This window comes from Ursus americanus, chromosome 2 (genome assembly GCF_024610735.1).
Source record: "Ursus americanus isolate L20-20 chromosome 2, mUrsAme1.1.p, whole genome shotgun sequence".
Classification (NCBI taxonomy): Eukaryota; Metazoa; Chordata; class Mammalia; order Carnivora; family Ursidae; genus Ursus; species Ursus americanus.
In genome coordinates this window covers 29,352,599-29,378,064 of record NC_142128.1, presented here as the reverse complement: position 1 = coordinate 29,378,064, position 25,466 = coordinate 29,352,599, and the positions used below count along the sequence as shown (strand labels likewise).

General features: G+C 43.4%; 1 protein-coding gene across 9 annotated transcripts in view; it reads left to right on the top strand.

Annotated features, from left to right (window-relative positions):
* Positions 1-25,466, top strand: part of MRTFB (myocardin related transcription factor B) — a 263,944-nt gene that overhangs the window by 66,087 nt on the left and 172,391 nt on the right. For 3 of the 9 annotated variants that reach the window (XM_045776055.2, XM_087870349.1, XM_087870338.1), the window contains exon 2: positions 20,090-20,154. The gene's annotated coding sequence lies outside the window, so the exon portion shown is untranslated. Of the gene's footprint in view, positions 1-11,883; positions 11,919-15,787; positions 16,861-20,089; positions 20,155-25,466 lie in introns of those variants that run through there. The other 6 variants (XR_015727978.1, XM_045776056.2, XM_087870337.1 and 3 more) reach the window with 5 other exon arrangements.

Here is a 25,466-nt window from a genome sequence, read left to right as displayed (position 1 = left end):
ACTCCCACCGCATTCCGAGTCCTGGGGAAATTCCGAAGTCCCTGCAAGGATGTCCCTGAATTCCTAGGGCCTTACTTTCTCACTGTCACCTGGTCCTTGACTTCCGCCTGGCTCTGCTGACTTCTCCTTCTGGCTTTTGTGGGAATTCGTTTGTCTTCAGTCTGGCAAGCATTGGGTCAGTCCCTCGCTGCGACTTGCAGCACACGCAGACACACCCAGACACAGACACACAGAGACGCAGACACACACACACTCACGCACAGAGGCACGTGAGCGCAAAAGCGTGCCCAAGCATGGGCGGGCACAGCGATACCCACAGACTCAGACTGACAGACACATGCACAGACACACACGGACACACGCACAGATAGGCAGAGACACACCAGACCTGAGTGTGCAGTAGGCTTTGCAAGGGGCTCAGGGTCTGGAGGGAGTTTTCAGTACAAACAACTTTCAAGTGATCATTAGGTGTATATATATATATACACATATATATTTTATCATTAGGTGTGTGTATATATATGTATATATATATTTAGATTTTATTTATTTGAGAGAGAGAGAACGAGTGCAAAAGCAGGGAGAGGAGGAGAGGAAGAGGGAGAAGCAGGCTCCCGGGCTGAGCAGGGAGCTTGATGTGGGACTCGATCCCAGGAACCCAGGATCATGACCTGAGCCGAAGGCAGACACTTAACCGACTGAGCCACCCAGGCGCCCCAGATCATTAGGTATCTTCAGGGTCCTCTGAACATCATTGTGTTTCTCCCTTCTTCTACTTTCCCTTCCAAATATTCTTCTCCACTTTTTTTTCTCATCAGAGCAGTTCATTACTCTCAGCTCTCCAGTTGCACACTGCTCTGGGCGTCACGTACACGTGTCTTCTCTCATGGGTGTGCTCTGCTAAGAAACAGGCCTCCGGGTTGGGCTTTTCCTCTCTCGGCGGTTCTGCCAGGGGAAACGAGCAGCACAGCGATTGATTTCCGCGCTGCTGTGAGTTCTGCCACATGCCCTCCCGCAACCCCAGAGCCCTGGCGCTGTGTTTTGGTCCCTTCGGGCTGTCATAAACAGTAGACATTGATTTCTCACAGTTCTGGAGGCTGGGGAGTCCAGGGTCAAGGTGCTGGCGGGTTTGCTCCCTGGTGACAGCCTCTTCCTAAGTTCACAGTTGGCCATCTTGTCTCTGGGTCCTCACGTGGCGGAAGGGGGAGGGAGATGTCTGGCGTCTTTTTTATAAGGGCACGAATTCCACTCTTGAGAGCTCCACTCTCATGATGTCATCACCTCCCAAGACCCCACCTCCTCACGCCATCCCCTTGGGGATTAGCTTTCAACATATGAATTGGGGGGGGGGGACACAAACATTGAGACCGTAGCAGGTGATTATTGGTGGTAATGGTGGTGGTTTCATCTATCCCTACCTGGTAGGATTGTTGGGAAGACCACATGGCAGGTAGTGGGTAGCAATTGTGGGGGTGGCGGTGGCGTCTACTGTGGATTTACGATTCTATTCGAAGTCAAACTATGGCCCTAGTGTTCTCAGAGATCCCTCTCCTGTCTCTTTGAACATGCCAAGCTCTTTCCTGGCTCCAGGCTTTGGGCGTGCTGTTCTCTCTACTTGGTGTTCTTCTTCTCCCGTTCTTGATATGTTCAGCTCCTTGGTGTCTCAGTCTTCGTGTCATTACGTTAGAAAAGCTTTTTGGGACCTTAGTGATTTCCTTCACAGCATTTGGCACAGCTCGCAATTACTTTACTTTTCTTTTGTACTTATCTGGAGCCCGTTCTTCTCCCCCAGGGAGTAAACTCTCTGAGGACCAGAACCGTGTCTTGTTGTTGAATGAAACTCCCCCTTCAAACCCTCCCCCAGGAAATGGATAGCTCTTAAGGGCCTGATTTCTTACACCAGTTTTAGAATGGACACTTTCCAGGTTGCTCCTAGAAAACCCTGTCAGCAATACCTAGGTAAACTCAGCACCTCATTTTTTTAAAAAAGATTTTATTTATTTATTTATTTGAGAGACAGAAAGAGAAGAAGGGAGAGGGAGAGAGAATCTTTTCTTTCTTGTTTATATATTTATTTACTTATTTATTTTTAATTTTTTTCAATTTTTTCAATTGAAATTCAATTAATTAACATATAATGTATTATTGGTTTCAGAGGTAGAGGTCAGCGATTCATCAGTCTTATGTAATGCCCAGTGCTCATTATATCATGTGCCTTCCTTCATGTTCATCACCCAGTTACCCCATCCCTCCCACCCCTTCCCCCTCCAGCAACCCTCAGTTTGTGTCCTATGGTTAAGAGTCTCTTATGGTTTGTCAGGGGGAGAAAATCTGAAGCTGACTCCACGAAGAGCTCAGAGCCCAATGCAGGGCTCGATCTCACAACCTTGAGATCATGACCTGAGCCAAAACCAAGAGTCGGATGCTTAACTGACTGAGCCACCCAGGTGCCCCAGCACCTCATTTTTTTAAAAAAACTTTTTATTTTCAAATAATTTCAGACTTACGGAGAAGTTACAAGAAAAGGAGAGTATTCCCATATCCCCTTCACCCAGCATCTCCAAATGTTAGTGTGTTCTAAACTATAGTACAGGGGCGCCCGGCTGGCTCAGTTGGTGAAGCATCTGCCTTCAGCTCAGGTCATGATCCCAGGGTCCTGGGATCGAGTCCTGCATCAGGCTCCCTGCTCAGCGGGGAGTCTGCTTCTCCCTCTCTCTCTGCCCCTCCGCCTGCTGTGCTCTCTCTTTCTCAAATAAATAAATAAAATCTTTTTAAAAAATAAAAATAAAATAAACTATAGTAAAATTATCAAAACTAAGAAATTAACATGGGTAAAATATTATTAACTAACTAAGAACTTTGTTCAGATTTCACAGTTTTTTCCTATAATGTCCTTTTTCTGTCCAGGGTCCCACACTTATTCAGTAATCGTGTCTCTGTAGTCCCCTCCAGTCTGTGACAATTCCTCAGGCTTTCCTTGTTTCTTATGACTTTGACGTTTTCATTTTATTTTACTTTGTTTTGTTTTAATTCCAGTATCGTGTTATTATTACTTTGTTATTATTACAGTGTTATTATTACTTTCATGACTTTGACACTTTAAAGAAAATACTGGTCTTGTATTTTGTAGACTGCCCCTCAGGTTGGATTTGTCTGATGTTTTCTCTGGATACAATAGGGCTTATGAGTTCTGGGGGAGGATGTGGTGGAGGTGAAGTGCCCTTCTTATCAAATTATATCGGGGTACATACAAACATGACATAGTACTAGTGATGTTAGCCTTAATCACTTGGTTAGTGTGGTGTTTACAGGGTTTCTTCACTGTGAAGTTACTGTTTTTCTCTTTATAACTAATAAATATCTTGGGAGGGAAACTTCAAGACTACCTGTTTCTCCTTAAACTTTTGCCCACTTAAATTTTAACATCCGTGGGTGGACCTTACTGCAGCAATTATTACTGTGCTTTTCAATGGTGATTTTTTTTTTTAAATTTCCCTCATTGACTCTACATCTATTTATTCATTTTTTTGTGGGGGTGGTGGTGCAAGCAAGCGGGGGAGGGGCAAAGTGAGAAGAATAGAGAGAATCTTAAGGAGGCTTCACACTCAGCACAGTGCCCGACTCAGGGCTCCATCTCACAACCTTAAGATCATGACCTGAGCTGAAATCAAGAGTCAGATGCTTAACTGACTGAGCCACCCAGGCACCCCTCACCCTACATTTATTAATTGTAAGTCTTCTTTAAGGAAAGAGACTCCCTCGCTCCCTTCTTTCCTTCTTTCCTTCCTTCCATCAATATGAACTCAAGGGTATTTATTTTATTCTAAGGCTTCTAATCCAATACTATTGTTTTTTGTTGTAGTTGCTTAAATCGCTCCAGCTTTGGCTGTTGGGAGCGCCTTCATGTTTGCTCCCTTTTCCTCTCAATAAGCATCCACATTTTTTAAAGCAATTCCCTAATTTCTGACACTGCACGGCGTTCCCAGCTCGTCTTGTATTTTCCCTGCCCCAGCTCTGGAAGCAACCACTTCTCCCAGGAGCCCTGGTTCCTTTTATTGGAGTATGGTGTTTAGAAACCAACATATGAGTGGTAAGTGTGTTCATTGCTACCGAGGAATCCTTGCTTCTAAGACCTCTCAGTGTTCAGAGCTTGGAAATATGTATATCGATCCATGCAAACACACACATCTATATCTATATCTTTATGTGTCTCTCTTTCTACTTATTAAAAAACTTGAGTTCAGGGGCGCCTGGGTGGCACAGTGGTTAAAGCGTCTGCCTTTGGCTCGGGGCGTGATCCTGGCGTTGCGGGATCGAGCCCCACGTCAGGCTCTTCTGCTGTGAGCCTGCTTCTTCCTCTCCCACTCCCCCTGCTTGTGTTCCCTCTCTCGCTGGCTGTCTCTATCCCTGTCAAATAAATAAATAAAATCTTTAAAAAAAAAAAACAAAAAAAACCTTTAGTTCATTACAAGACTACTGATTTTAACTCATCACCATAGGATCATTCTAGCTTCCCTCCTCTTTTGTCATTTTCTTTATTTGCAACTTGTTTGGTTTTTTTTTTTTTCATTGAAGGGCTGATCCCTAAGTCTTGATACATTGTGATTCATACTCCCCTCTCATCCCTCCCCACTTCCTTTCTTCCCTGGAAATGGTTGACATGAAAACAACTTTGGAACGCTGGCTGCTGCTGTCAGAAGCTAGACAGAAAAGAACCCATCAGATTTCATGGTCCTTCTTAGTGCAAAAAGCACTAATTACGTACTTAATATTTTATCGGCAGTTGGGTGCATGAGGTCAGCCCAGGCTCTGGAATGTAAGCTTATTGTTCCAGTCAAATGAGTCAGTTGAAATGGGAATACAAATTTATTTGAGCAGCTGTCTATCAACAAAGTCTTGGGGGTGGGTGGAGAAAAAGGTAGTTTTTCTGTTTCTGCTCTGGCCCTCTGGAGAAAACTCTCACCTAGTGGCCCTCTAACCTTGACCGCTGTCCTTGCTCCTGAAGGCTCTTTGCCCCTGTGGCTGCCTTCTTATCTCCTCCTTGATTTCTGCCCCTCCTGCTCCCAAATGCACACTGGTCTCTTTTCCTCTGACTCCCCATCTTTATTTCCCTCTTCACAGACCTTGTGAACTTTCACCTGGAAGTGGATCCTTAGCAGACAACTTTTCATGGCTGGGTCCTCAGAAACTTTCCCGTCAGAAAAACCTAGTTTACGTTTTCCTTTATTTTGTTGTCCGAAGTCTGGTTTTTGTTCCCTCAGTCCCCTGTCCTTGTCACACTTCGGGTGTGGGGGAATTTTGTTTTTCCGTTCTTTCATACCGGCTTGGAGCTGTTCAGCATGAAACCACAGGAATGTTTTCTTGAAAACCCGAATTTTGCCCACTGTGCTCCGGATAGATGAAGATAAGGAAGGAGGGCAGGAGTTGCCCACTGTGATGGCATACGGAGCGTTTATTATTTGAAACTCAAAAGCCCGTCTTTTAGCTCCCTCTGGGAAGAAAGAAGTAAGCCTGTTCCAGGCATTATTTTGTGCGTGTGTTATCAATGATTGCAGAAGCCCACAGGGCTATTTGGGATCCTGCCACTCCCATAGCTGGGGTGGGGGTGGGGGCACCTTCACGGGGCTTGGGCTGACCAGGAATGAACCCAGAGAACCCCAGAACAGGAAGAAGTCAGGTCCATGCGAGAGGGAGCCTCGGGAGAGCCCATATTTTCTTCGCCATATCCAGGTAGCCTGATATTGGCAGCCACAACCTTCCCTCAGAGCCAGCTGGGCAGCTTCCCAGGGGTACAAGGGGTGCTAAAGCATTGTGGGCACTGAACCATCAAGGAGACAATGAAGAACTCATTTCGAGAATTCCAAGAATACTCTTCATTCTTGGAAGGAATGCCGAGCAAAGTCACTGAGGGTTGGCGGGAAGGGAGGGAGCATGTGGTAAGTAATAATATTAATAAGGATAGCTATGGGGGCACGCTCAGGAGTGGCAGTAGGTAATAATAATGAGACAATGACAGCAAAGGTAACAGTGATAAACATGGCTGAAATTTAATTCAGTTCTTTCAATGAAATGTTGAGTTCTCACAATTGTGTGAGGCAGGTACTGTCATTAGTCCCATTGGACATCTAAGAAACTGAGGCTCAGGAGAATTTAAATATGGCGCTCGTGGTCACAGAGCTGCGAAGTGGCAGAGGCGGGATTAGAATCCCAAAGCTGCTTTCCGAAATACTTTGCTGGTAGTCTTCTTGGGAGAGTCTCTCTTGTCAGTGTAGTGCTGAGCTGTGTATTCAGGTGGTTATGGTTGATGCTGATGCGTAAGTCTCTCCCCACCTCCACCATGCTAGTCGGATGGCCCAGAGAACGGAAGCCGCCAAGACCCTGTCCTCTACGAGGCTGCGGTCTAATGCGGGAGGCACATGCAAGCTATTTGTAGGACCGTGCTGTGGGGACCGCTCACAGCACTTAGGATGGGGTCATCAAACTGAGTATCTGAAGATATGGCTGGTGTTTGGAAGCAGAGAGGTAGGCATGGAGGGAAGGCATGCCAGGCAGAGAGACCAGCGTGAGTCAAAGCATGGAGATGCGAAATAGCAGTCCCTGTGGTCCTCAGTGGTAAGGATCCTGTCCCACTCTACCATCGCATGGTGAGCCACTAGTAATGCAAGGGTCTCTGGCTTGACAGTGCATCAGAAACACCCAGAAGCCCCATGAACATGCAGAGGCCAGGGCCCCTGCCCCCAGGCATACTGAGCCAGAATCCTCAGGACCCCAGCCTGAGCTTTCTTGCTTGTCCAGCTGGGGGTTGAGCCATAGCAGAAAAGTGTTTCTTGAGTGAACAAATGAGCAAATGACCACACTGTATGCATCAATCAGATAGACTAGTCCATGATATAACAACTGTCAACCCCCCATTCGCCTTCACTTAAAACAATGAAAGTTTGGGTTTTGCTCACACTGTACGTCCATGATGGATTGGCTGGGGGCTCCGCTCAACAGAGCAGCAGTCCAGAAGTGACATCTATTCCCTCTGCTCACGCTCCTTGGCCAGGACTAGTCACATGACCCTACCCAAGTGGACTGGGAAGTTCCACCTTGCAGGTACCCAAAAGGTGGGATGCCAGAGGTCCAGGGTGAATGGCACAGATGATACCCAGGCTCTAGGAAGCTGGTATCATCAACTCCATTTTCATGTCAGAGTGAGACTTCAGAAGCTTGCTCAGGGCCAGATCAAAAAATATGGAACTGGATTTGAGTTCGTTTTTCATTTTTTTCTGACCAAAGGCCCCCCCCTTTTTTAATAATGAGGGTGGGTAATGCATGGTGTTAAACTTAGCGGTTAAAAGAAAAGAAGCCTGGGATCTGGATAGCCTCCAGAACTTGAGCTCCATCACTTACCAGAGGTGGGAGATGGGCAGGTGACTGAACCACTCTGTGCCCATCAGGGAGATAGCCAAAGGATGGTAAGGGCAAAGGAGGGATGTGTCTTCTGGAATAAAGTGCTTGGAATCAGTGCTTATCTGAGTGGGATTGATATTGTGCAGGGGTGGGAGGGATAGAGGTGAAAAGTTGGTCAGGATTTGGGGTGGCTCCTAACACAGCCAGGGAAGAGGTACACCTGTTCCCCACAAGCTGCTCCTTTCCTGCTTGTACCCATGAGAATGTTTGGGCTGCAAGGAACAGAGAAGCCAACTCTACTTGATTTAACTACACGCTTACCTCAGGGAAGGGGACATCCAGGGCCTTAGAGGTCTGGGGTCAGTCCAGCAGCTTGGTGATATAGTCAAGGACCCACGATCTTCAGTTTCTCTGTTTCCCTTCCAGGTAGCCCCTATCTTATCCTACAACTGGGGGCAAAGCCTTTGGTGGCAATGCACTTTCCACAGAAGGCAGGAACAGTGAGCTGGCTTTCTGGTACTCTCTCTCACAGCAAAGAAAGTTCCCCCTCACTGCTGCCCTAGGGAGTCCCTCTCCGAGTCTCTTGCACTCCACTTGGCTTTGGCCTGTGAGGGGTCAGTGTTCTTGGTGGGAATGCTAGCTGGTTGAAGCAGAGAGTGGAACGTAATAAAGGATGTTAGGTACCCCACAGAATCATTGTGAGGGCTGGAGAAAAGAGATTGGGGCTAAGCTTCTAGGGAAAATGCCCCAAAGCACACTGCAGGCTTGGTCCTAGGAGCTGACCAGCACCCTGCCTGAGCTGCTCGCACTGGTCAGCAAGGATGCAGCTTGTCCATCGGGAGCTTAACCCTGCAGCCGCCATCCCCCAAACTGGCTGCTTTGGCCACCAGTCACTTAACAGAACTGAGATCATGACTGGATTCAGTCTCATGTGATGCATCTGGCCAGCAGAGCCTATGTCGTATCCCTTGTCCTAGTTGCAAGGGAGGCAGGAGATTTGCATCCTGCTTTCTGCTCTGGGGTGCCAGGACTTACAATGGATATTTCCTCAAATTTAGATCGGCTAGCGATATGACAGCTGTGTCACTACAGCCCACTCATCCTTGACCGAGCACCGGTGGGGCAGAGGGGTAGGATTCCCTAACGAGCTTGGATTGCCCAGGGGGCAGAATGTGTATGTAGGGACCAGTGTCATAGCTCACCACACTCTTCTGCCTCCAGTTGGGTTTCCTACTCTCCATTGTCCCCACGGGCTCATGGTACATACAGGTCTGGGATGCCTCTTAAGGCCCCAGTCCACCCTGCCTTCCCAGCCCCCAAAACTTACCTACTCCTTGCTGATCCATGCTGTCTGTCCCTATCTCTGGTATGATCTCCCCTCTCCTCCTTGCCTAGTTCACTTTGATGCAGCCTTCAAAACTTGGTTGAAGCAAGTTCTTTCCTACACTTCCATCCATCCTGCGTTTTTTTTCCCTTTTTTTTTTTTAGTCACTTGCTCTTTTTCATTTAAGTATCATCCATTTACTTCAACACCCATTGGTTGAGTTATTTAATACTTTCTCTTCCTCTAGGCCATACATGTGATGTGGGCACGGATTGTGCCTGTCTTGCTGACAGCTACTAACACAGTAACTGACATTTAAATGCTTAATAAGTTTTTATTGAATGAATGAGCATTAGACAAATTGCGTTATAAAATTTCTCCTGGATCAGAAGGCATTTTAATGTGCTTTTTGGATATTATACCTCAGAGGTGTGCATATTAGAATCACCCCAGGACTTTTTGTTTGTTTTTGTTATCCAACTGTAATGCAGTTTATGGACACCGCTGTGCCCACCCCTTCACGGATGAGGCTTACTTCCATAGCAAGACATTGCCATTCATAGGAACGTGTGGCATGCCTTGTGTCAGGGTAGAAACTTACTTTGTTTGGGGTACAGTGGCCTGAGTGTATTGGCAGCTTCAGTTCCTGTAAAAACCTTCTCCCCAGCCATGATGTCACTGTGGTTATATTAATCCCCAACCTCACCGAAATTTTCTTAAGAAGTTTCAGATTAAATTTTTTTTCTTTTTGCTTTTGCCAACAACTTAAAAAATATTTGGGTAGCTTTTCCTCTATAAGGGGAGCCTTTTATAAAACTGGCTCCCAGCCTCCCAGGGAACATGGAAGAGAGAGTGCATCCGAGCTTTCCGCAACCGGGGCGGGGGGGGGGGGGGGAGGGAGGGGTTGTGGGGGTCATTTTGTCCATTAAAGAGCATTTGTTGTTTGCTAGAAACTAATTTTATTCCCGTGCCTGAGCAGATAAGGTCATATCCTCCAATTTGATTGGGAATTCGTACTGGGAGATGGGACAGAATAAAACATCACAGACATTGCAGCACCCATGGTAATAATAGCTATAATTTACTGAGACTTTAATCAGTGCAAGGCACTTTTCTACATGCTTCATGTATATTAACTGGGCTAATCTCCCCTTTAGGCCCTTGTTTGAGATGAGAATACTGAAGAACAGTCCACCCAGAGGAGAACATACAGTATCTAATATAAAAGAGCCCTGATGTCAAGGGATTTCCTGGTTTTCAGTTTCATGAAGACATGGGCATTTGGGGCAGTGAAGAACCTTGTTAGTCACGGAGGCCAAAGTCTGTGGTTCTGGAGACAGACCAACCTGGGGTGCCCTCCCACATACCACCTGTGTACCCTTGGACAATTTCACTCCCCTCTTAGCCCCTTGATTTCTTTATCTGAAGTGGGAAGAGCCATACCTCCCACATGGGGTTTTGGGGAGGACTAAGTGGGTTAATGAATGGACAGTACTTGGAGCACTGCTAGGCACCCAGTAGCTGCCCATCTGATGTGAATTCCCCTTTCTCTCTCAGTTCCTCCCTCAGGTTGATTGGGTGATTTTGGCATATGGAGGGGCACACATAACCTCTGGTCTGTAGAGAATGGCCCTGTTTCTGGAGAGAGTGGACAGGTTTGGAGAATGGGCAGGCCAACGTTTGCTGTTGTTGATGTGACTGTCAGGTGGGCTGGGTAAGCCCGTGTAGCCTTGATGCAAGGTGAAGGAGTAGCTAGAACTTCCAAGACTCTTGATTTTACAGCCGTTTCCTGGCCCAGAAGAACCAGCTCATGCTCACTCATGGGACTTTGGTGCCAGGCAGTACTGAGCTCTCAGGCTTCAGTTCTTATCCTGTCTCACTGTGGGAGCTCAGGCCAGTTTCTCCATCTCCCTCAGTCTTCGTTGTCCTATGAAGAATATTTCCTATGAAGAATTAACTTGGAAGAATATTGGTAGCAACCTTGAAATGCCCTCAATAAATGCTAGCCCCTTTGCTTTAGAAACAATTACACAGGGGCGCCTGGGTGGCTCAGTTGGTTAAGCGCCCAACTCTTGATTTCGGCTCAGGTCATGATTCGGGGTCCTGGGATTGAGCCCCAGGTAGGGCTCCACTCTCAGTGGGGAGCCTGCTTGAGGATTCTCTCCCTCTCCCTCTGCCCCTCCTGCTCTCTTTCTGTAAAATAAATAAATATTAAAAAAAGAAACAATAATATAATGTTAAGAGTTTACCCTTGGGAAGAAGACACACCTTTCTCTGCATCCCCTAACATCATGTGTATTCTAGTTCTATGTCCTGTGTCCCATTCTACTGTGCTGTCTACAACCAAAAGTCCACCAGTCTAAAGAGGAGACAACTGGATATAAGAATATAAATAGTCACATAGTTTTCAGGGCCCTATACTGAGTCTGGCACAGGGAGGTCTTAGGGAGCTCATGTAATGCGAGAGAAGCATTTTCTGTAGGGCCACTCGGAAAACCATAGAGACTGTAGCAGCTGGCCTCCTAGGAGCACCCGCCTCCTCTCACCTTGGTCAACCTTGGGAGGGAAGTAGAGAGGGGATGATGAGACTCAGCGCCCTCAGCCAAAGAAGGGCCAAGGCCAGGGCCTGGGGTTGTCATGGAGGCAAAAAGAATGGGGCTTTGGCGTGGGCGTCAGACAACCCCGGATGCCAGTTCCTAGCAGTGTGACCTGGAGCTACTTAATCTAGCCAAGCCTCCGTTTTCTCTGCTCTGGAGTGGGGACGGTAATACCCACTTCGTGGGGCTGTTGTGAGGACCCAAGGGCAGTACTCTGCGCCCAGTAAGCACTCCAAGATTACTGCTGTCAGTGTGGTTTGAGCCTCTGCAAAGACTCGCAGGTCCGGGGCCCCGGGCACGCGCATGCGCACCCGCCCGGCCAGGTGAGGGTAGTAGGCCGTCGCGCACCTGGCTTTTAACCCTTTGCGGTCACGGATGTGGGCGGAATTGCTGCAGGAACGCGGACGCGGGGTCGCGAATACTGGTTGGCTTGCCCCCGCGACGGGAGGGCGGCTTCTGGGGAGCGCGCAGTGCCGGCCCGAGTCCGGGGTCCGCGCTTGCGGCGCGGCGCCGCGGGGAGGGAGGGGGAGCGCTGAGGGGAGCGAAGTCTCGCGAGATCGCGCGCGGCGGCGGCGGCGGCGGCGGCGGCGGCGGCCCGGGAGGTGAGCTGCGGCCGGCGGTGGCGGCCGTTGGGGGCTGAGGAGGGGGTGAGAGCGGCGGAGACCGAGGGCCGGGCGGGGGAGCGGGTCCGGCGAGCGGCCCGCGTCCTAGGCGGCCGCCCCGGTATGCCTGGCGGCCGCAGCAGACCCTCACGGTCTGCACCGTCCCGGGACCCGCGCCGGCGAGGCGGGGCGGGGCGGCCGGGCCGGGGCCGCGGGGCAGCCCGGGCCAGTCCCCTTCGCAGCCGGTCGCCGGGCTCGGGTGCGACCCTGGGGCCCGCCTCGGTTTCCTTCGGCGGCGGGGTCGACCTCAGGACGCGGTGCCGCTGGCCGCGGCAACACGATTTATTGAGCCTTTACAGTCTGCCCGGCACTTAACTTGCGCTGCTCCCGAGCTGCACAGAGAGGTGAAGCGCCCTGCCCAGAGTCACACTGCGGGGACGCGGTGGAATTTGGGGGTTCAAACCAAGGCACACTGACTCCAGCGCCCACGCTCCGTCCTTGCCTCCCATCCTTCTCCCCACCCCCACTCGCAGGGTTTTAGGGCTCGAGTTCCATTCCTAGGGTCCCAGTTGGGCTGCAGAAGATGTGTGGGAGTCCCCCCCGGAATTGGGTGCAGCATGCTATATGAGTTTATTGAGGGAGGATCTTTGACTTTTGTCGTATTCCCAGAAGGGCCCCTGACCCCCAAATGGACAAAAACTCTTGTTTGGCTCTGCATGAGACCAGAAGTGGTCTTAGAGCAACGGGCGTGTGCCGGGGATGGGTTGTTGGACTGAATGCAAGTGGAATATTGGAGCCCAGGGCTTGCCTTAAGCAAATGAAACTTTTCAGCTTGATTTTCGTTAGGTACACGATTCCGCTCTTTGGAAGCAATGGTGCTCAACCTTGTCAGAAACAAGGCCCCTCCTCTTTGCAGCAAACTTTTTGTAAAGCCCACTTTACTGCTCTGGACTGAAATTCATCAGCAGTGTAACCTATGTACACATGTAATTGAAGATCAGTATGATGCTCCAACTTAAATGTAAGGGAGAAAGAAAAGAACAATCCAAGACACGAATTGCCACATCATTTACATCGAGCGCATACTGTGTGCTAGAGGAGAGAGTGTACTGAGTGCTTGCACCTGCTTCTGATGAAGATCTTTAGATTGAAGAGCAGAACTATCTGCGTTTTCAAATAAGAAAAGGAAAGAGCAAAGATATAGATGAACCCTGGCATGGGGGGGCAGTTGACACCTACATGTTGGGATAACCTATTTATGATAATAAAGAGAGAAACAGCTTAGGTGGAAATAAAGATAGCATGCCAAGATAAATTACAGACTCAGTCAACACGTAAGTAGTATTAGTATATTATGGAGGCCCCCATGGAGGGGGCTGTATTTTCAGTCTGCATTGTAGGGCACCGTTTGGGATGACCATTGGGACAAGCTTTGGGATGCCGCTACCTTGAGGCACAATGCTGGATTCCTACCACTCATCATTGATAACGAATAAAAGATTGAAGTTTTTGGATTCAGTGTTGATGCCTCATGAGTTCAGATATGCTCAGTATTACAACGTTGAGTTAAACAATGTGAGATGTGAGGAAATGGCCATTAGTTTCAGATGCATTTTATCTCAGCTTGTCTCACATTAGCTGCCTTCTCCTAAATTACTGGGGTTTTCCCATAGTTCCTTATACAAACTTTTCAGTATTATGTTTTAAAATAATGCCAGTTTCTAGTGATTAATCTGACTAGACATTTAAAAGATTCTCAGGACCAGCACGGATCTTCATTATGTGGGTCTGTTCCATGCACTGTGTGAAGTCCCACATCGTGGTCCCCGTACACTAAATGCCGGTGTTGTTCCTCAGTTACTTTTATATCTAAGCATCTCTCTTAGGGGACGGTAACAGTCCCCCTGAGATCTACTCTAAACAGCAACCCACTCTCTACTCAATTATAACAGGAAAGGGGGCAGAATTTAACTGACAAACAATTTTTGTTGGGGAAAAAATTTTTCCCCTATTCTTTCTGAAGTAACTGATGTACCAGAAAGGTAGGCTCTTGGCTCATGACATTCTCATTGATTATTCTAGAATCTCGGATGGGAGATGAGGTTAGTACCTATGTCCCTTTGTCTGAAAAATTTGCTTCATTGAGATTATTGTTAGAAATGCTGACAACTAAACACTTGAATGGTGAGGAGTAGGAGGTTAGAAGGGACTTGGGATGTGACAGTGATAATGTGTAGAATAACTAAAAAGGTCTGAGTTAAAGTGAAATATAGATTAGTGTAACCACTTATTAAATAACCTTTTTTCTTGCTAGTGTCCATATTAGAGAATTTAGAAAATGTAGATGTGTACAAAGGTGAAAATTAAAATGTCCTGTAATCACATAGGTCCTCAGTCCTCCTAGTGTGGTTTGTTAGAAATTGTCTTTTCCTTTGAAACTCTGCATCTTGCCGCCAGGAGGAAAATGCTAACTGAGTCAAAAAGTTCAACTCAGACTAGTATATAGCTATAGTGTAACATTGTATATTCCTTCAACTCTTGTTATATCTGCAAAGCAAATTTATTTTTTTGTCGAATGGTTAAGATGCTGTGAGATATTTATTGTTCGTTGCTTGTTACTTTTGAAAGGTGCTATGAAAACACACAAGTAAAGACTCTTGTCAAAATAGAACTGTAAAGTATTTTAAATTGACTAGAAGTAGATACATTGAATACTTTTGGATTGGAAAATTATCCAGATTGAAAGTAATTACCTTTTATTACTTCGAGCAAGCAGTATATGTTGCAGGGTAAAAAGAGGTCACTTCTCTTTTTTTTCTTTACTATTTTTTAAAAATTACCACTTAAAAAAAATATATATGTATATATATATTTGTACAGAAATGAAATAATATGAATTGCAGAGATACTGAGACTTCCAGTTTTTAGGTGTGGGGACACATCATTAAATGGGCAAAAATCCATGCCTTTATAGATGAAAAAGAGTAACTTACTATGTACATATTTTTGAGCTTTATAATTAAGCTATTTCATTATTTTTAAGATGCATATCTAAAATGGAATGCTATATTAAAATTGGCATGTCATGTTTTAATTGGCAACTTTTCTTAGCAGTACATGAAATAATAGTGTGTCTGAGAATTAATGGTGTCTTACATTCAATGAAGTAGGTAATGTGTGGGAATTTCAGCACATTAATTAATGTTTAACACAAAAAAATTTATCCAGAGCATGACTTGCAAAATAAAGGTACACAATATTTCTAGATACTTCCACCTAGACTAGAATTCTTTACTTGGAAGATTCCTATAAGAAAACGTACCCCCCCACCCCATGTAAAGCAAATGAAACATCAGTGTTTGTAAATATAAGAACAATTTTTAGAAAGAAAGAAACTGCTTGGTGCATTTTCATGGAGAGCAGGTGGTGTGGCTAATGGATTTGAGGTAAAGTTCATCAGACAGTATAACCGGACAGATGTAAGAATATGGGGGGTTTTTTGTGGGTTTTTTTTTTTTTCATTTTGAAACACTCCTAAGTCCACTCATAATTGAAAGTTTTCTCAAATGGGACATCCTTAAATTGGATTTCAACAATTTGTAACTATTACTGTTGTCTTAATAAGAAATAGTTTTGAGGGCTCCTGCCTGGCTCAGTTGGCAGAACGTGTGACTCTTGGTCTTGGGGTTGTGAGTTCATGCTCCACATTGGGTGTAGAGATTACTTTAAAATCTTAAAAAAAAAAAAAAGATTTTTGAAAATACATGTACTATTTGTTAAGTACAACTTTTTTTTTTTTTTTAAAGATTTTTTTTGAGCGAGAGAAGGCGAGCCTATGCACGATGGTGGGGAGGGGCAGAGGGAGAGGGAGAGAGGGGATCTCAAGCTGACTCCACACTGAACATGGAGCCCAATGCGGGGTTTGATCCCAGCACCCCTAGATCATGACTGGAGCCAAAATCCAGAGTTGGAGGCTTCACTGACTGAGCCACCCAGGCGCCCCAAGTACAACTTTTATATGGAAGGTTACATGGTATCTCTTAGCCAGAAAACCTGTGTAAGGACTTTTTCCATCTGATACTGAGGGCAGTTTCCATAGGAAACTCAGCCACAAGAAGACGGTTTGCGTACCTTCTCCTGCCAGGTGGCCTTCAGCTTTTCATCTCACGGTGTGGTTCCCCAGGCCAGTAGAGCATCAGCAGCATCCTGAAGCTTGTTTGAAATGCAGACTCTGGGGCCCACCGCAGACCTACTGAATTAGGATCTTCATTTTCCCAAAGTCCTGCTCCAGGTGATGCACGTAATGTGTGGGAAGCACTGGACTGGGTCGGTCGCTCTCAAACCGGAGAGTGCATGACAGGGATTGCTCCCGCCGTTATATCCAGAGTGTCTGGTTCAGTAAGTGTGGGCTCGGGGCCTGAGAATTTGCATTGTCCCCAGGTTCTCAGGTGATGCTGCTGCTGCTATGAGAACCATTAGACTAAAACATCCTTGTCATTGCCCCTTCCTGTTCTCTCTTGTAATTCCTTGCCCCTTTAAGTAGCTCTTTTTGTAGATTATTACAGTCATAGGTTTCAGATTGTTTGAAGAAACAGTGAGTTACACTTTTAACATTTTAAAATTATTTTTGTATAGGTAAAATGTTCATGTGGTTCAAAAATTAAAACAGCTAATTTTGAGGAGTCTAATTTCCAACTCTGTTGTGGTCTAACCTGTCCCCTCTCCCCATAGATAACCTCTCATATTCGTTTCCTTTTTTTTTTTTTTAAGATTTTATTTATTTATTTATTTGACAGAGAGAGAAAGAGCACACAAGCAGAGGGAGCAGGAGAGGGAGAAGCAGGCTCCCAGCTGAGCAGGGAGCCCAATGTGGGGTGAATCCCAGGACCCTGAGATCATGACCTGAGCCGAAGGCAGACACTTGACCAACTGAGCCACCCAGGTGCCCCTATTTGTTTCCTTATAGATGTTCCTTTGTGTAGACACAAGCCAATACCTGTAGAATACATATACTTCCTTCTTTGTGTATAAAATATAGCATACCATGTAAATTATTCTGTCCCTTGCTTTTTGGTTAGGTAATATACCTTTGGGATCTTTCCATATTAGTGTATAGAAAACACTAGTTAACAGCTTCAGAATATTCCACTGTCAATAAACCATGCCCATGCCATGGTTTATTGAACTAGCCCCCATTGATGCATATTTGAGTTTTTTCCAGTCCCTTGACAATCACAGGCAATGTCCCGGTCAATACATCTGTACATATCTCATTTCTTATATGTGAGGTGTGTCCGTGGGATATCTTTCCACAAGTGGGATTGTTGGGTTATTGAGCAGTGCGTTTATAATTTTGTTAAATTCTGCCCTTCTTCAGGGTCGTACCATTTTGAACTCCTGCAAGTACTGTATCAGGGTACCTGTTTCTCCATAGCCTCTTCAACAGTGTTTCCCAACCTTTAGATTTGTATTACTCCGATACGTGAAAAATGGTAACAGTGTAGTTTTGATGTGCGCTAGTTTGATATGAATGAGGCTGAACATCTTTTCATATGTGTAGAGGTGATTTCTGTTTGTATGAACTATCTGTTCATACCCTTTGTAATTTTTCGTTTGGATGGCTTTTTTCTTACCAATTTCTAGGAATGTATAAATTAGAGAGATTAACCCTTTAGGACATGAGTTGCAATTTCCCCTAGTTTGTTATCTGTTTTTTTAATTTACTTTCATGTATTTTGGTATAGAGAAAGCTTAAAAGACTTTTCTTTAAATTTTAGGTAGTTAATCTTCTTTGTGTCTGGATTTTGAGTCACAGAAAGGCCTCCAAGTATTTGAAATTTGTTCATGTTTTCCTTCAGTACTTTTGTGGTTTCATTGTTACACTTAAATCTTTGATAGATTTGGGACTTATTCTGGTGTTCAAGGATAATATATAGATTGAACTTTATTTCCGTGTGGGTACCAGTTATCGTTACCATTTGTTTCAGAATACAATATACCTTGATTGTGTTCAGAACTTCCAGGTGTATTGGGGCAGATCTCTGGACTTCCTGTTGCATTCCATTTGTCTTTCTATTCATACACCAGTACACGGTATTGGTTTTACAAAATGTTTTAGTTTCCCCTGTTGCCCTTCATTTTCCTGGCAATTCTTCCTTGTTTATTTTTCCATGTGAACTTATAATCATTTTGTCTAGTTCCAGAAAAGAAAACACTTAAAAAATTGAGATCATGTTAAACTTATAAACTAATTTTACAGAGAGAATTGATGTCTTTCTGATATTTTCCTATCCAAGAACATTGTGTATTTTTTCATTGGTTTGATTCTACTCTTGAATCCTTCTGGAGCATTTCAAAGTTTGTCTTATATAGGTTTTGCCGATTTTTTGTACGTAGTTTATCTTTTTTTGTTGCTTTTGTGAGATCTTCTCTTTATCTTCTCTAAGTGGTTTTGACTGTGTGTATGAAGGCAGTTTTTCTGTATAAGCACAGAAATTGACAGACCCTGAAGTTATAAGTAGTTTTTAACAGACTTTGCATTCTGCAAAATCCCTTATACATCAAAGGAAAGCATTAGGAGTGAAACTTGCAGTTTAAATCTTTGTCCGCATTTATTAGCTCTGTGATCTTGGGAGATCCCGTTTGACTTCTCTGAGCCTCAGTTCCCTCACCTAGAAAAGGAACAATTCTGTACATATCAGAATGTTGGAGGAATTTAACAAGAACATATGAAACTCATCACTTAGTGCTGCTTCCGCTACCACCGCCAATGTGGGTTGAGGCTGCTGGGTTTTTTCTTTTTCCTACTCTTAACCTTGTCACCTTTGGAAGAGGAAAAAAGAAACCATGAAGAAAAACAGTCAGGTATTAGAATTGAAGTTAAAAGTAAGCTGTGATTCCATTTGAGCGGGGTGATCAGTGTGCTTGAGATCAGGGAACAAAGTCAGTGGAGCCCTTGAGGCCCCTCCTGCCTTCTGGCCTCACTACTTATTGCTCAGTCAGGGGCACCCTGACAACAAGGCTGCTTAGCATTCCCTGAAGGCCCTGTGTTTCCTATAACACCGTCCCTTCCACCCAGAATGTTCTGCTACCTCATTCTGCCGGTTCGGACACGTACTGCCCCAGACCCACTGAGGAACAGTTCCTGTCTCCTTGTGCAGCTTGTCGGCCCTGTAGCAGGGGTCTTAACAGACTGGAAACTGAGGAGAGAAACCTTATCTGTCCGTCCATCAAAAATGCCCAGCAGGGGCGCCTGGTTGGCTCAGTGGGTTAGGCATCTGCCTTCAGCTCAGGTCATGATATCAGGGTCCTGGGATTGAGCCCCCGCCTTGGGCTCTTGCTCAGTGGGCAGCTGCCTTCTCCCTCAGCCTGCCACTCCCCCTGCTTATGCTCTCTCGCTTAGTCTCTCACTCTCAAATAAATAAATAAATAAAATCTTAAAGTCTTTTGCCAGCAAAAGACCTGGCAAAGGATAGACACTCTGGTATTTGTTAAATAAGTGAACGAATAATTGACTTTGATCTTTCTTTAGCCTTATGTTATGTATCTGGGTAGCTCTTAACCTCATCCAGTATACTGTAAGCCCCTTGAGGATGAGGATTAGGTCATTTCTCAATAGTAACAATGATAATAATGGCAGTGGTGAGAGGCAAATAGACTTCTTATGTAAGAGCATATATGAATAAAAATGAAAATTAACATTTATTATGTTCCAGGAGCTGTTTTACAGCGCCTGATGTGGATTAGCTCATACAATCCTCAGCAGTCCTATGAACGGGGTACTATTATTATACATATGGGGAAATGAAGGCACACTGAGGTTGAGGAACGTGCTCAAGACCACACATGCTAGGAAGGGCTAGAGCTGAGATTCAAATGCAGATGTTCTGAGTCTAGCAACCCAACTCTTAACTGTTTCGGTGCTCTAGACCTGTTTGTTGAATGCGTCATTTACAGGTTCTTGAACAATTTAGGAAAGGTTATTTGATTACACTTGCAACTTCTCAATTTCCTTCCCAGCCATCCCTTTTTAGTAACTTCTGTTTTGTTCCTTCCAATTTATCTTGGCCTTCACGCTCTCCAGGAGGCTTTCTCCGACCATCCCCGCCAGGCATATAGTAGGTATTCAGTAAAAAGTAATTTGTAATTTTTACTTTTTCCTCCCCACGCAGGTTCACAGTAAAGGTGCTAAGAAAGAGAATGTAAGACAGGAAGATAATTAAATATTTTTACTGAGGTAAGTTTTTTATTATTTAATTTTTTTCTTAAAGAAACCTCTCCCCACCCCCCACTGTTGTGAAAATTCTTCTCCACAGCCTGCTTTCTTAAGATGTAAGAGGGAGATTGTTCTAGGAGTATTTTAAGTTCATGGAACCTGCGGTTCTTAAGGTGGATGCCAGGAACACAGGTTGTTTGAACAAGGTTATTTGGCTTTCTTTACTTCTTGGTGAATCTAATCTTTAAATTCCCATGACTTCATTGTCTTCAAGTTTGGTACTGAGAAGGAGATACAGCAGGTGGAAACCCAAAAGCTGCTTGGTGGTTATGTATACTTACAACTTTTGGTGAAAACTTTGTTTTTAAAACAGGGAACTGAAGGAATTTGAAGGCACTTTTGGTGAGATAGCAACATTTCTTTCTTTAAGTGAAGATATGTTATATTTCTTATTATAATAGAAAAATCTTCTATCAGTATAAAAGAACATAATGATGCTAGTAAGCACCTAACTCCTGTCACACAGAAATGACTTCCATTTGTATTTTGGTGAACATACTTTGAGAAATGAATCTATGGATATGGGCGTATTCATATACAAATCATTAAATAAATTGGTTTATGCTACATATGGTAGTCTTGTAATGCAACAGTGTATTTTATATATCTCTACACATGAATTGTAAAAGGTGTGTGTAACTATACATGGTTATTTTACTGGCTCTAGTATATTTCATTGTTTGGAGGCACCATGGTTTATTTAATCATTCCTCTGATAACCATTTAGATTGTTTCTAGTGGATAATGAGGTTGATTAACCCTGTACTCAAACCATTGTATACTCATTCATTAATCTTCCTGGACGTATGACTGCAGAGTCAAAGATAATGCACATTTTAAAAGTTGTTGCATATAGTAAACTGCCCTCTGTAAAGACTATCGGTTTATCACCACCACCCCCTCAAAGGTCGATGAGAGTCCTGTTTTCCATACCCCTGCCTACACTGAGTTTTGTTAATCTTAATCTTTGCCCATCCAGTAGGAGAAAAAAAATGGTATCTTGGAGATAGCAAGGTTTTTGACCGAAATAAGCCTTTTATGTTTTCAAAGACCCCTTTCTTTTGATATTCTTACTTACATGAAGAATTTCCTTACTGAGAACATAACCTGTGATTCTCATGTGTAAGTGAGACATTCTCTTGGATTTTAATATGGTGAAAATGTTGAAATATGTTGAGTCCTTTGTTTTTAGTTCTGTTGCCCTGATTACCTCATTATAAATATTTTTAAATTATTGGCAACTAACTGATTGTTTTGGATACCGAAGGTTTTCGTCTGTGGGGAGCAATACTTTTCCCTTTATTCATTTATAGTGGATCTTGAAGAAGCTTTAAAAAGTAACTTGTTAATGTCTTTCGAGCATGGTTCCCAATTACAGAATAGCATACAGAATGGGATTCACAAACTTAGGTGACAATGAAATACTTATTGAGTTTGTCAGTTACATGAATATATATTTAAATGTAAAATGTGAATATCGATGTTGAGTCCCATCTGCCCCCAGAGTATTTTACCAGTTTCTGATATGAATGTGAACTCAAATTTTATGTTTGTTTTAGATTTTATTTCATTCAAATAAGAGTTACTTAAGGTCTCCCACAAAACAGACACCAACTGTGTCATTGTCCTCGTGTTTGTTCTTTGACTTAATAAAAAGCCAACTAAAATTCATCTTTTTATCCTAAATATAAAATGCATCTTCTTATAATATAGATTGTGTTTCATGTGGGTGCTTTTCTTTTCATTGCAAGTTCACATTGTTGAGGCTGGGACTGAGTATGTGTTATTGACCAGCTTCCATCCTGTAACTAGTGTGACACCTGGCACGTACGTGGCAGACACATTGTTTTGAAGGAATTAATGATTGGTGTTTATTGGTGTCGTTAAGTTAGAACTAAGATGTAAGTGAGACATGCCTTAAATTTTAAATAAGAAACTTGATTTCTTGGAGAAGAAAACTAGTATCTGTGACTCTTAAATGCACCTAAATCTAGACATACAAAATGTGGTGACACTTGCTACCGTAACATTTTGTGACATTTTGTTTGGACTATTGATTCAAACTATATCCCATTTATTTTCAGAATCACATATATTCCTGTGTTTTAAATCTGCTTTGTTTGTTTGTTTTTTTATTGTTGCTATTAAGGGCAAAGTAAGTATCTGGGTAAGATACTAGATCTTAATTCAAGAATTCTAGGATATTTGGTGTTATATTTTTCAGTTATGTTATTTGAAGACAAGAATAAAGTAAATACCCCAAATTTTAAATTATAATGGAGAGAACTTGAGTTATATTTTAATTGTGTGGTTCAGCATTTATTAAAAATAGAAATGGAGAAATAGATTGCCAGCCATTGAGAAGAATGTATAAATCTTTGTCCAGTATCCTGCCTTTTAAGCTTTTCTGACTCCTAAACCAGTTTTTCACAGCCAAAATAAACAGAGCACATGGAACAAGCACTTAATAGATTTAAGCAATGTTATAGACTTTTGTTTCAAACGTCTTGTTTCCACTGGAATATGGGATTCTACAGAATGCATGAGCTAGTTTTAATTAGTATTTTAGCAGCGGTTATTTGCATGTAAAAAAGTTTAAATTGATTAAATAATCCCCTAGCAATTTTTATTTGTACTTTAATTTCCTTAGCAACCCCTTACTAAATAAATAGTCCCAAGTTAAATCTAGGCAGACGTGAAAGGAAATTATTGAGTCTTCTTCATTAGTGGGGTCTAAATTAATGAGATTTCCTGGAATTTTCCATTGGATATTTTGTGGCTAATGGTATAACCTTTTATTTGTTTTCTAAAATAACCGAAGTTCTGGGTTCTTGAAACTCTTTTCTGTGGTAGTATAGGAATTTGCTTATATGGTAGCTTTCATTTCACTGATGAGTTAATTTCTTTAATCGCATGCTTTAAAACCCTAATTCTAAAAATACTCCTGAAAAGTGAGGAATTACTAGTAGTAGTTAAACCAAAGTCTTAATTAAAATTAAGACTTTGTCCTTTATTTCTCCTCTTAGCTGCATTTGTAAAAATTGTTGTACTGTATTTAAACAGATTTTAAGACATTCTTATGTATGGGTTGGATTTTATGCATTTGTAATGATTTTTTCCTATTTTAGGCATAAAGCTTAAAGTTTAGACTGGCAGTATAAGTGGTTATTTGATTGGAAAGTTGGAAAGAGGAGAAACTCTGTCTTCATATCCAGAATTTGTGGTGGTAGAATACTCAAATGAGATGGCTTCATGATCAGGGTGAGAGTATGGAACTGCAGGAGTAGAAGGACATTTTTAAGTGCATAGATCCAGGCTGACTTCTGCAGTGTTGGTCCCTGAGTTTGTCCCTCACAAAGGCATTATTATTACCTCTGTGAGGTAAAGAGGGGTGGAGAGCAGTAGCTTTGGGCCTCAAGTTCCAAAGTGAGCATAGGGCTTAGGGAAACTCCCTAAGGAAATCTCCAGCCTCTGACCATTCCATCCTCCTCGAGAAATTTCTTCTTTGCTGACCCTGTAAGCTTTGCTGTGTGGTGGGCATGATAGAAATTTGTCTGGAGTTGGGCAGAGGGAGTCTGACTCTTGTCTATTACTGCACTGGCCAGATACCCTCTTTAAATAGACTTCCAACATGGGAGTATGGCTGATCACATCACAGCGGTGTGATGACAAATATGGGAGTTCCATGCAGACTTGGCCTTCGTGCCTATTTGGTTTGTTCGGAGAGGAGACCCAGGTCATGGTGAGGGTTGTGTTTGTGTATGTTAAACCTAGTAAGTTTTGTTTTAAATAGATTTCAGTCTATTCTAATGTGACAAAGTTTTTCAGTCTGAATGTTCTAGCAGCCGTCACTCAAACATTAATTGCTGTCAGTGGGAAAGGATATCCTCCTACATCCTTTCTGGAGTGCTTGAAACCATCCCACTTCCTTTTTCTTTTACCTTAAGAACTGATTACTGACACTTGGGAATTATAATCAGATTGCATCAATCTTTACAGAAAGGTTACCAATTATTGCACTGAAAAATAGGCATTTCTCTCTAATAGTAAGTGTTTCTCTTGGTGTGTCTCTCTCAGTTCAGTACTTTTAAATACCTTTTAGGTGAATGAATGCTTAGTGTCTTGCCCTGATTTAATACATTTAAAACAGACTTTATTGATGGCTTTCTTACTTTCAGTTCTATGGGAGGGGGTAATTTATTTCATATGAAACCTTCATAGGATCTTTTGGTTGTTTAGATGTCCTCGGGGTAGAGAAAGGATGGCTGATGTCAGTTACTTATGCTATAATATAAGCTCTAAAATGAGCATTTGCTGTGAAGAGTCGAGAGCGGTGGCGATTTGCATCTTGAGCAGTTGGCATTCCCTCATTTTGTCCTTATAACACTCAGAGGATAGATGTAATCACCCAGTTTTAGAGCATAAAATGCCTTCGTTAGGAAAGTTGTCCTTGGGCGTTCAGCTAGTATGTTAAAAAACAAACCTAAGCAATGACTTGAATTCCTATCTCTCTTGCTCCAGAGTCTGTGCTGTCTTCTTACAAACACCAACAGAGAAAGGGGTCTCGGAGTTGTTAGCATGTTTCATTATTGTAGATACTTGAAATGTCCAACAGAGTGAAGTCGAAGCTACTTTTATGACCACCATCACCGTCATTCTCACCATCCTCTTTATTTCTAATGTTCTTCAGCATCACTGATGAAGTGAGGAGCCTGCCAGGGTGTCTGGCTCACTGTGTTCAATACAACATAGGCTTGTTTAATTTAGCAGTGCTCGGAGATGAAAGGTTCATGACGGCCAAGTACAAACAGACCTTCTGTGGGATGTTAATTTCGTTACAGGAGGGAATGCTTGTTTTTCATTTTTTCATGAGTTAAAAAGGACTTTGACTTGTTTAAATCTGTGTAATCAAAGGGGAGCGAGCAGTGCTGCTAAACATTTTTTTTTTTTTTTGGTTCGGTCTTCAGTTAATTCCATTTCATACCTGCCAGCGAATTGCAAATCGTGTGTTCTTTTGTTCTTTGCTCTTTTTACTTTGGATTGGATTTTATGGTTGGTCGCTGTGGGGATTTAGTGGTAGGAAAATAAATAATTTCCTCCTCTGAACAGATCGTGTGTCTTTACAACAGGTTATCCTGTAGCAGCCAGAGTGATTCAGTAAGGCCCTGCATAGAGGTGTCACTGTGTGATTTTGTGCAGTCACTTTTTTTTTTAAATAGCTCTATTGACGTATCATTCACATACTGTAAATTTCAGCTAGTACATTTAAAGCA